Here is a 12921-nt window from a genome sequence, read left to right as displayed (position 1 = left end):
CACATATGGGAATGACTCTATGAATTCTACCCATTTTGCATGTCGTTTATTAAGCTTGTCTTGCCCTTTCAAATGCCTCAAAGATTCATGATCGGTGTGAATCACAAATTCTTTTGGTAACAAATAATGTTGCCATGTCTCTAATGCTCTTACCAAAGCATAAAACTCTTTGTCATAGGTGGAATAATTCAATTGTGCACCATTGAGCTTCTCACTGAAGTAAGCAATGGGTATTTTATCCTGTATAAGAACAGCACCTGTCCCAAGCCCAGAGGCATCACATTCAATTTCAAAAGTTGAATCAAAATTAGGCAATCTTAATAAAAACGCATTACATAAATTTTTTTTCAGTAAGGAAAACACATTTTCTTGTTCTTTTCCCCAAACAAACCCCTTATCTTTTTTCATGATTTCAGTTAAAGGGGCAGCAACGACATTAAAATCTTTTACAAATCTCCTATAGAAACTTGTCAAACCATGAAAACTACGCACCTCACATACACTTTTAGGTGTCGGCCACTCTTGAATAGCCTTTACCTTTTCACTATCTACCTCGATTCCTTTTGCACTCACGACATATCCTAAGAAAATGATGCGATCAATGCAAAATGTACATTTCTTCATGTTAGTTTATAGTTGAAATTTGTGCAATGTGTCAAACACTTGTCTCAAATGCATGACATGTTCATCAATAGATTTGCTATACACAAGAATGTCATCGAAGTAGACAACCACAAACTTTCCAATAAATTCATGTAAAACATGGTTCATTAAACGCATGGAAGTACTTGGCGCATTAGTTAAGCCAAATGGCATAACCAACCACTCATATAACCCTTGTTTTGTTTTAAAAGTAGTTTTCCATTCATCTCCTGGTTTTATTCTTATTTGGTGATAACCACTTTTAAGATCAATTTTAAAAAATACACAAGCACTATGCAACTCATCTAACATATCATCAAGTCGAGGTATTGGGTGTCGATATTTTACCGTTATTTTGTTGACGGCTCTACAATCAACACACATACACCAACTACCATCTTTTTTGGGTACTAATAAGACGGGCACTGCGCATGGACTTAAACTTTATCGAATTTACCCCTTTTGTAAGAGCTCCTCCACTTACCTTTCAAGCTCTTTGGTCTCCTCGGGATTGTTCCTATAGGCTGGTCTATTTGGTATGGCAGCCCTGGGAATGAAGTTAATTTGATGCTCAATCCCTCTCAAAGGTGGCAAACCTTAAGGTAGATCATCGGGAAAAACATCGCTAAATTCCTGCAAAACTTCAACCACAACACTTGGCAAAGAAGGGTCAAGTTCGTTAGTTGAGAAACAAGCTTCCTTGTACATGAGTACAATAATTGGCTTGTTAGAAAATAAAGCTTTCCTCACATCTCTCATTTTAGCATAAAAGCTCATTTTCTTTCCCTCATTCTTTTCTATGGTCAAATGCATCTCTATTTCTTTTTCCTTTTGATCTTCATTTTTCCACTCTAATTTTCTCTCACTCTCTTTTCTTTCCTCTTTTTCTTTTTCTTTTATTTTTCTCTCGATCTCTCTTTGTGCGAATTCATCGTGGGACTTTTCAAGTTGCATTTGGTCTTCAAAAACTTGTTTAGGGGTTAAAGGAAGAAGAGTATACTTTTTGCCCTCTTTTCCTACCATGTACCTATTGAGATACCCATCATACATCACTCTCCTATCCCATTGCCATGGTCTACCCAGTAAAATATGACTAGCTTGCATAGGAACTACATCACATATCACCTCATCACTATACTTTCCAATAGTAAAAGGCACCCTCACTTGCTTATTGACTCTCACCTCCCCACTATTGTTAAGCCATTGCAGCTTATAAGGTTTAGGATGTTTTGTAGTTTCCAAACCCAGTTTATCAACAAATAAGGTACTAGCCACATTTACACAACTACCCCCATCAATAATCATGCTACACAATTTTCCATTCACTAAACATCTAGAATAAAAATTGTTCTCTCTTTGAAACTTAACCCCCTCATCATCATTCCTTACTTGCATATTCAAAGCACGTCTAGAAACCAACAATCTACCTTCCATAGGCATTTTCCCATCACTGCAATCCTCCACATCATTCTCATCATCCGTTTCAACACCATCACCACGCATCACCATTACCCTTTTATTTGGGCATTGAGATGCAATATGACCAAAACTCAAGCATCTGAAACACTTGATATCTCTATTCCTAGGAGTTTGGGAGTTAGAAATACCTTCGTGTTTATTATCATTAGCATCTTTTGGCTTAGTTTTGTCATCTCTTTTGAATTGGACAGCCTTGTTATCTCCCCTCCAATTCGGTCTCCAATTTGAATTTTGGGCCGAGTAAGTGTTGGCTTGCCTTGTGTTTCCCTTTCTCTTTAATTGTCTTTCAATCTTTACAGCCATGTGCACCATATCATCAATCGCCACATAATGTTGAAGCTCTACAATGTTGGTTATGTCTTTGTTAAGGCAATTTAAGAACCTTGCCATAGTAGCTTCCCTATCCTCTTCAATATTAGCCCTTATTATGGCTATCTCCATCTCTTTGCAGTAGTCTTCTACACTTTTGTTCCTTTGTATAAGGCCTTGCAATTTTTGATGTAAGTCCCTATAGTAGTGAATAGGAACAAAGTACCTTCTCATGATAGCCTTCATTTCGGCCCAAGTGGAAATAGATCTCTCTCCATTTCTCTTTTTACTTGTGATGAGTTGATCCCACCACACAATGGCATACTCTCCAAACTCCACGACCGCAAGCTTTATCTTTTCTCCTCCGAATAATTGTGGCACTCAAAAATAAGCTCCACCTTACGCTCCCATTCAAGATAAGCATTCGGATCATTCTTGCCTAAAACGATGGGATTTTCATTTTGATGCTCCCAATGTATTTATCAAGATCGTTTCGACCACTACCATAATTTCGACCTTCATTGACCAAAGTAGCTTGGTCATTAAAAGGTGGTGTTGGAAGTCTTCTTGCCCCTGGATTGGTTTGATAAGCTTCTCCTCTCATGGAATTTAACTCACGTTGTTGTTTCTCTAGATTCTCATTCACGTTGCCAATAGCTAGTTGAATCCTCTCAAATTGTTGTTGCATTGCTTTGAGGATGAATTCTTGATCTTTTAATGTTCTTGCACTCCCTTTTGGCTCCATCTTCAAATCTGAAATTTTAATGACAAACAAAATAAATTGCAACCTCACAAATCACTCCTTCAAGTGTTTACTCTCGTAGTATGGGCACTCGTGTTTCACTCAATTTTGGCTTTTACCCTCTTTTGAGCTCACACTCTCTTGCTTTTTAACACTCAAGCAATCTTTTATAACTTTATACAAAATGGCCAATTCAAACAACAACTAATTATCACTATGTACTCAATTTTAATTAGAGATAACAAAGAATTCCTAAAGAAACAAGATACACGAATTCAACTCTAAAAGCAAACTAGAACAATCTAAACAATGAAGAGCACACACTTGATATAGAAATAAGTGCATGATGATTTTTATGTTAATTAGGTAACAACGAATCAATATTATTACCTCAAGATGTAATAAGAAGCAAATGGGCATAAATATTAAATGAAAACTAAAGATGCAAGAAAAAAAATGGTGAATATGGAATTTAATGCACGAAACTTCTAATTCTCTAATAGAACCACAAATTATTACCAAAATACTCAAATTAAGTGAAACAAATAGTTTTGGATGAAAACAAACTCAATTGAGGTGAGTTGTTTCCAAACAGCCCCAAAAATTACACAAACAATCTCAACCAAACAAACAGCCTTGAAACGAGTTTCTCTTTTAAATTTTAAATGTATTTGAATGTTATATGAGATAAATAAAAGGAAAATAACAGCAGCTGTGTCAATTACACAAGGTAGAATATGTGGAAATGTGTTTTGCACAATTAAGCAAATTAGTCTAATCTGATTTTTTTTTTTTGCTTAATGCAAATTTTGTCTCTTTTGTTTGTAAGAAATAATGAAAATAAAGACAACAAAATAAGGATAGACTAATTTACTTGGTGAACCAATGCTCTGATACCAAATGATGCGGAACCCCAAGACCCTTGCTTGAACCATAGACCTCTTCAATCAGTTTAGAACAGAATTTAGATCACAAGTAAAAAAGGAATCAAATTTATTCAATCACCCAAATGATAGAAGTTAATGAGAACCCAAGAAAGATAAATGATATCTCTTGAACCCAATCCAAACAAGCACCAAGAACAATAGATAACAATTGTATTCCAAATCAACACCTCGTGCATAAAGTGAAAAGAAAGCCAAAACACTCTCAACTCAATTCTGAAATGTTTGATTACAACTCTTGATGTCCACAAAGAAGAGTTCCTTTGGTATTTATAGCCAAAAAAATCAATGATAAGTTACAATACAATAACTACAATTGTAACTCCCACAATAACTAGGTTAATTATGTGGTAATTACAATTATAACTCCAACAATAACTAGGCCAATTATAGACATGTAATTGTTATGTAACTCCAATCTTCTTAACCAACACCACTAATTGTTTGTGGCACCATATAGTTATGGGCTCATTCTTGTAATAACACTAAGACAAGACTTAAGCCCAAAATGAGTTATACTTAACTATATAGGCTTAATTAACTCAAATTAAAATAAAACAATCCAAAATACTTAAAACAACTCAACTAATCCAGCCTATACACAAGGCTTATTCATCCATTATCAATAAGACTCAAACAAGCCCAAATTATCCAAAATCACTTAAATCCAATTAAAGTTACGAATTTGAGCTGTTCAAAAAGCTCATATTTGAACTTTCCACAATTGGCCAGCCCATCATCCACATGTTTTTGAGTAAAAACTTGGAGCAACTCTTTAAGCTTCTTTACCTTTGATCTTGTTACTAGTCCGCTGAAACTTTCCAGGTTTGGAACTGTATTTGTGTTTACATCATTTGAAATTTGCTCTAAGTCACCTTCTGATGCTCTTTGAGTATCTTGAGTGTTTTTAGCCTTGTTTGCATCATTCCCCCTCCCCTCAAAAAGATTCGTCCTCGAATCAATTCCTGCATCAATTTCAAAATGGGATAAATCAGATATGTTAAATGTAGCCAAAACACTATACTCACCTGGTAGGTCCACTTTGTAGGCATTTTCATTGATTTTGGCTATGATTTGAAATGGACCATCCCCATGAGCATCCAACTTAAATTTCTATTTTGGTGGAAATCATTCCTTGCACATTTGAACCTACACCCAATCTCTGGGTTCAAATGAAATCTTGCGCCTTCCTTTATTGACATGGGATGCTACTTGTTCATTTTTCTTTTCAATGTTCTGCCTTGCTTTTTCATGATTTGCTTTAACCATTTTTGCTTTCTTATGTCCATCCAAATTAGAAATGTCACTTATAGGAATAGGCAACAAATCAAGTGGAGTTAAGGGATTAAAACCATACACAATTTTAAAAGGAGAAAACCCAGTAGAAATACTCCGATAGAGGTTCATCTGCATGGGCACCATGCGTTGTGCGCATGCGTGCGCGCGTGACTAGGCACAGAACGTGCACACCCATCCGCGTGGGTGCTGCACGCAGGCCTACTGCACGGATAGTGCACACACCGGGCAAATAGACCAGGCTTCGTGCCTCGCGGGGATAGGATGTGTGCACAGTGAGGACATCCTATGTTGGCTACACGGGCGACGTGCGATGTTAGTGCGGGCAGAACCCTTCTCGAGGGGTTTTCCAGTGGGATTTCTGCATTTTCTCCATCTTTTTTTATGAAAATATTATTTTTAAATAATAAAAATAAAAAAATTTAAGAATATTTAAATAAATTAAAAATATGAATTTAAAATACAAAATATGATATTTAGCATAAAATTATGAAATATCTAAAGATTTTAAGGCTCAAATAAATAGGGTTCACAATTACAAATTAAGCGCAAAAATTTTTGGGGTGTTACCCTCGACTTGGAGAAGATCAAGTTATGCATAAGAGGTAAACCGCCAACAACATATCTTAATTTCATAAGTTTAGCCCTCCTTCCTTTAGGGTGGTCTTGATCCGATGATCGCTATGTGTTGGATAATGCAGACAGAGAAAATTTTCACTATACTAGAGATCGATGATGAGAAGAAGGTTCCTCTAGTTGCTTTCATGTTCACCGATGAGGCAGAGAACTGGCAGAGATTGAAGAAGGAGACTTTGTCAGTTCTTATTACTTATAATAGATTTATGTATGCCTTCTACATAACTTTTTCCCAGTCTAGGTTAGAAAGAGGAAGAGTTCCAGGACCTTTGACAAGGCAGTCTTTCTGTAAGTAACTATGCTGCTAAGTTTGTTCAACTGTCTAGGTTTGCACCTGAGTTGGTCTGTACTGAGGACAAGAGGGCTAGACATTTTCTCAAGGGCTTGAGAGCAGATATCTATGATCGAGTGGCCATGTTTAGGCCAAGTACTTATCCAGAGGTTCTTGAGAATGCATAGTTAGTTAAAGAGCTTATTTCAGCTCGTTTCAGACAAGCTAGTGGTTATAGATTTTTTGATCAATTGAAGAGAAAACATGTGACATCCCGATACCTGGTGGGGTAACAGCACCTGATAGTAGAACATATATGAGTGCATAATAGAAATATATAACAGAATAAAAGTCATCCTTTAAAAAAATTGATGTTCTAATACAACTGAGGCCAAGACACTGGCAAATGCAAATATATATAAATGTTGTTCTAACCACTTTTATCATTATAATTTAATTGTTCATCAAAGTACAATCATTCACATGTACTCAAATGTCCACTACAGGTCTACAAATGGATCCAAACAAGATTCAAGGCATAGCTCGACGAGTGATTCTTCACTTTCCACATCGTTTGGGGGAAATGGATTGGGGTGAGTTCCATAAAACTCAATAAAACAAACAATATTTAAACTGCACTACTAATATTTCAAAGGTTATTTTATTTTAGAAAAAAATGCTATTACCTTTACAATCCATGGGACTTACCGTTAGAGAGCATTACAGATTTTGTCATATTATTTTTCATTTAAAATACTATTGAAAATATGGTGCTTTTAATTTACTAAAATTAGTTTTGAAATACCCGACTCAAAACATAAGCAATTAGGTAGAACATAGGGAAACATATTTGATACATCCATCTAAACATGGCATAACAAGATGAAATAGTGAAAAACATATTCGACACACAGGAACTTATCTAACATGGGGTCACAACAATAGTCCTTGCTAATCCAGTTCAAACTTCTCATTTTAGTTTCAGTGTTTTACAGATCTTCACGCGTAGTTATTTTAACTCATAGCATCATATGGCAAAAGGGATCCCTGACTACTAATGTGAATGAGAAATAGTTCAGTTCGATATACAGTAAAATAGTTGGAAACTATGACTACGACCATTCTTTATCACTATGGCCCCTATAATTAATCGTGATCCACTCTTGTCAGAGGGAAAGGTTACTCCATTCATAGGGAGTGCTTCACCAACGGTCGATTTCACTCATATTCAGTTACCCCTCAGTAATAACGGTCAAACAAATTTAGTCTTTATTCGTTGTTCTTAACAATCAAAATCTCAATCACAGTTTAACAAAATTTAACTTCAACACATTGGGTCCATCAAACCGGTCCTTAAACTTATAACTTTTCCAATTTAATAAAATTCCCTCATCTAAATCATCTTGACCTAATTAGCAACTTCAGGCCCAAATGAGGCCCAATAGATGAATAGACCCGATTAATACTCATTAACTAACTTAGCCAACTAAGGGCTCATTAGAATGAACTGGACTTGGTGGGGGTCTCGGCATGCAAACCATTCCCCTCGTGCATGCAGGCTTCTCAGCATGTGTAGCCTAGCAAGCTGCGCGCATGGGAGCATTGGGCATGGGCACCAATATGCGCACACATATAGCAAGTAGCAACGGTATGTTGGCACACTTGGTGGGGCATGTGCTCCTATGCATAACTGCTGCACAATTGCAGCAACCAAGGACCGTGCCCCTCATGCACGGTTGTGACACAGCCACAACCCATGATTCCTTCTCGGCACCTTAGTGCCCCAAACTAATTTTTGAGCTTTTCTTCTACCTCTCAAATCATTTCATTTTGAAACTTCACGTACCTTTTTACACATGCACAATCATATAGGCGATATAAGTAGAAAATAATCACCTTGAATCGATCAAACTTTCAATAGAATACGGTTACTAAATTGCACACATGCATGCATGAAACCAAATAAAAACAAACATATGAATTCATTATTTCTAACATTTCAAAATCTAAAAAACACATTAGAAGGATACATGATAATAGCAAAACCCTTACCAAACTTTTAAGCTTTCAAGTTCGCAAAGAAATGAGGTTAGTTTATTATTTGAATGAGAAGGAAGGTTGCTCAGCACCCATGGATTTATAAAAGAAGTTTTGTAATTTAAAGGAAAAAAACGCTCAAGAGTGAACTCTTGGTAAACTAAGTAAAGAAGGGAAAGCAAGAGGAAAAAGTGGGAAGCTCACCACTTGGGGGAGAAAAGCTCTTGGGTCACTTGTTGATGCACTCTCTCTCTCTCTCTTTCTCTCAACCAAGTGAAGAAGAAGAAGAAAAATGAAGAAAATGGAAGAGAAGAGTGAAATTTGGCTTTAATTGCCAAAAGGGGGCAAATGTGATCCATTATATCACATGCAATGGCCCTTGGCTGTTGATCAACCCTAGTTGCTAACCGACCATTCCATCATGGCGTAAATGCCTTGGGCAGTGTGTCGTTCCCCCTTGGGCACCGTGCACTATCTTGGGCAGTGTGTGCCACCGATTGGCGGTGTGTTGTTGTTGGTTGGGAGACGTGCCTCTATTTTTTGTACTACGATCGTGTCGCATCACATTACTCCTTTCCCATTAACTTTTTTGCTACTCACCAGATTTTGTCACTTGGTGCAAATCTAATGTTTCCCATTTTCTATAGATACGGACCCCTTCCTTCCTATTTCCTCATAACTTCCATTTCATTCTTCCATCCTCCAAGAGCTTAGAGAGAGAGGGAGTGATCTAGAGAAAGAAGGAGAGGATAAGAAGAAGAAAGGTGTAGAAAACATGAAGGTTTTGGTAAGAAATTTAGTATTTACTTTTAAACATCTTGAGGAGTATTTCTAGAGTTAAAATTTATGAAGCTTAAAATTATGATTTGTATGATTATGTTAAATGTCGTGATAAAGCATGTTATACGATCCTATATGCATTTGATTATTTGCATGTAATTTTAAATGATATAATTTTTGTGATCGATTTCTGAAATGCGAAAAAGGAGATTAAGTATGAAATTATGCGGAATCCCAAGAACCTTGCTTGAACCTTAGAACTCTTCAATCAGTTTAGAACAGAATTTAGATCACAAGTAAAAAAGGAATCAAATTTGTTCAATCACCCAAATAGTAGAAGTTAAGGAGAACCCAAGAAAGATAAATGATATCCCTTGAACTCAATCCAAACAAGCACCAAGAATAATTGAAATAGGAAATCAAAATTGAAATACAAATGATAACAATTATATTCCAAATCAACACCTTGTGCATAAAGTGAAAAGAAAGCCAAAACACTCTCAACTCAATTATGAAATGTTTGATTACAACTCTTGATGTCCATAAAGAAGAGTTCCTTTGGTATTTATAGCCAAAGAAATCAATGATAAGTTACAATACAATAACTAGGTTAATTATGTGGTAATTACAATTGTAACTCAAACAATAACTAGGGTAATCATAGGCATGTAATTGTTATGTAACTCCTTGTAACTCCAATCTTCTTAACCAGCACCACTAATTATTTGTGGCACCATATAGTAGTGGACTCATTCTAGTAATAACACTAAGACAAGACTTAAACCCAAAATGAGTTATATTTAACTATATGGGCTTAATTAACTCAAACTAAAATAAAACAATCCAAAATACTTAAAACAACTCAACTAATCCAACCCATACACAAGGCTTATTCATCCATTATCAATAAGACTCAAACAAGCCCAAATTATCCCAAATCACTTAAATCTAATTAAAGTTATGAATTTGATATGTTCAAAAAGCTCATATTTGAACTTTCCACAATTGGCCAGCCTATCATCCACATGTTTTCGAGTAAAAACTTTGAGCAACTCTTTAAGCTTCTTTGCTTTTGATCTTGTTACTGGTCCGCTGAAACTTTCCAGGTTTGGAACTGTATTTGTGTTCACATCATTTGAAATTTTCTCCAAATCACCTTCTGATTCTCTTTGAGTATCTTGAGTGTTTTTAGCCTTGTTTGCATCAAAATGGTATGAAAATATGAATTTGTATTGACATGTATTATCAAGTGTTTTATTAGGTTTTTTTATCTCTGAGGGACTTCTGTTTTCCCCTTTCCTCATCTAGTCTGGAAAGATGTAGGAGGACCACTCCTATGGATGATAATGTACCCTCTAACGAGAGTGGTGGCGCAAATTATCTATTAGGGATCACCTTTGGTTAAGTACTGCCAGAGCTATAAACTATCTGATAGGGCCATTATGGTTGGTATGGTCGTGGTCATAGATCATATCATGGTTTGGCAAGCCAGAAATGTGCTATTGGCGAATTGCCATTATATATCTGATCTGGTCTTTCCACATGAGTAGTTAAAAATTCGTATTTGCGCTCAGTAGATGGAAGTTAGAATGACTTCGTGAAGCATGAAATAAAAATTTGAGCATCTCATGATTTATTTGATTTTTTCTATTATCAACATGATTGTTTTGATTTTTATGACTATGACATGATGGATATGATGTTTTTATAAAGTAATAAAATGTTTTCATAAATTAAGAAAAGGATCTTGACGTGACCCTTGATCGTAAGTATTGATGACATAATAATTCACTTTTAAAATCTTATGATATTATTTAAATACTATTTTTCTTACTGAGTATATGGAACTCACTCTTTTTACGCCCCCCCAAATGAACAAGATAGTGAGGAACCGATCGCCTTGTCGAAGTCTATGAGGATCTCGTTGATCCATAAACCTTGAGTGCATGACTTGTCCCACACTCTGATGACTCCATTCACATAGTGAAAAAATTTTGTATTTTTTTCCACTTCTGGCCTTAGTTATATATATATGTGCAATTGAAAATTATATATTTTGGTAAGGAATTTGTAATAATTTGCTCCGCTGCATATAATTATTTATCATGCACTCGTAATCTGTTTCTGTATCTGGCACTCTTATGCGTAATTAGCATTTCTGATGTCACAAGAAGATCCCCTAAAATCTGCGAACATGATAGTCGGTGGTCACGTCGTTCTCGTAGCCATGCCCTCATGCTGCGTAGGTCCCACCGTCGGCCACCCATTCTTCAACCACCTACCACTTTTCCTGTTCGAATTAGTGCCACGTGTTGCTCATCCATGGCCCCTCCTTAACTATTTAAAAAGCTTTCTTCCTTCACTTTTCCACCATTTTTCCCATTCTTCCATTTTACAAATTTTTGAGAGAGAGAGAAAATATTTAGTGAGAGAAAGAAGCAAGAAAGAAGAAAAGAAAGTAGAAGTTTGAGGAGTTGTCTGAGGAGTACGACAATCCCTTCCTTTCCCTTGCTAAAGACTAATTTGACTTTGATTTCGGTAAGGGTCTCTTTAGTATTTTTTCTTACATTTCTAAGTGCACTTTTTAGTTGAACTAGATTGTGATACTGATGATTCATGAATGGATTTCTACACTGTTTTAGTGAATAATTATTTGGATATGAATGTGTGAGATATGATGCATGATGGTTGTACTATATGATGAAATGACTATAATGTATAAATTTCTATAAAGATTGATGTTGTTTAATTAGATAAGTGACAGCATGTTATTGAGCATGATGATTTGATGCATGCATCCTTTAGGTAATAGATTATTACTTATTATGGAGATATTGAGCATGATGTAGGAAAAACAAGACGACTGGTAACTCCATGCGGGTTTGGCCCTTCGCCATACCTTGGTGATGGCAAACAGGGTTATTCTAGTGGGCCCTGACCCAAGAGGATGACCTGAAGGTCAAGACTGGGTAAACATGGGCCTTTGAGCTGGATATGTGAAATAGGCCTTCAGGCTGGATATGTTGTTGAATCTCCTTGGATTTGAAATATGAAAATGATTGTGTTGAACATGAAAAATGCAGATAAAAGAATAAGGAATTTGTTGTGAACATAGAATAAACAAGTGAAAAGAATGAAAAAATCCATTCAGCTGCTATCTTTGAGGGGTTTCTATTTCTTCTTCCTCTGAATAAATGTTGATGAATTGCTTTCGATGATTATTGGCATTCTCTCTATTGAGAGTAGATTTGCATTAGGATATATAGGGCCATAGTTGTGATGTACGGATATGATCATAGTTTAGATGGAAAAATAGAACTGGCTCGGAAAGGGCTCGATGAATCATAGTGATAGCTGGGGATCTCCTTTGCTTTCAGTGGATATATGTTGTAATGGCTTTGCGCAGAGGTCGGTAAATGACTTAATAAAGCACATGTATGAATAAAAATACAGTATGAGACTATATGATGTTTTTATATGATGGTCCTTTTACTTATCCTGAGGTTATTAGGTATGCCACTTATTTAATATCTATTGAATATTTGACAAGCTTGGATATGCCTTATGTGACACAATATGCCTGCTGATGATCTTGATAAAATCTACTCTTTGCTTGGTCATACAACTAGTTCACTGAATTTTCCTAAAGAAAGACAAACGTTTTCTAAATATATGAACGTATTCATCCTGCGGTGGCCCTCCAAGATACGAGGTTTATATGAAAATATTGTTCAGGTTATTTACTTTTAAACCTTAGCTGTGTGGTTTAAATATTGTGTCCCTTA

This window comes from Carica papaya, chromosome 3 (assembly GCF_054855325.1).
Source record: "Carica papaya isolate Zhongbai chromosome 3, ASM5485532v1, whole genome shotgun sequence".
Taxonomy (NCBI): Eukaryota; Viridiplantae; Streptophyta; class Magnoliopsida; order Brassicales; family Caricaceae; genus Carica; species Carica papaya.
Note: the sequence above shows the minus strand (reverse complement) of the source record.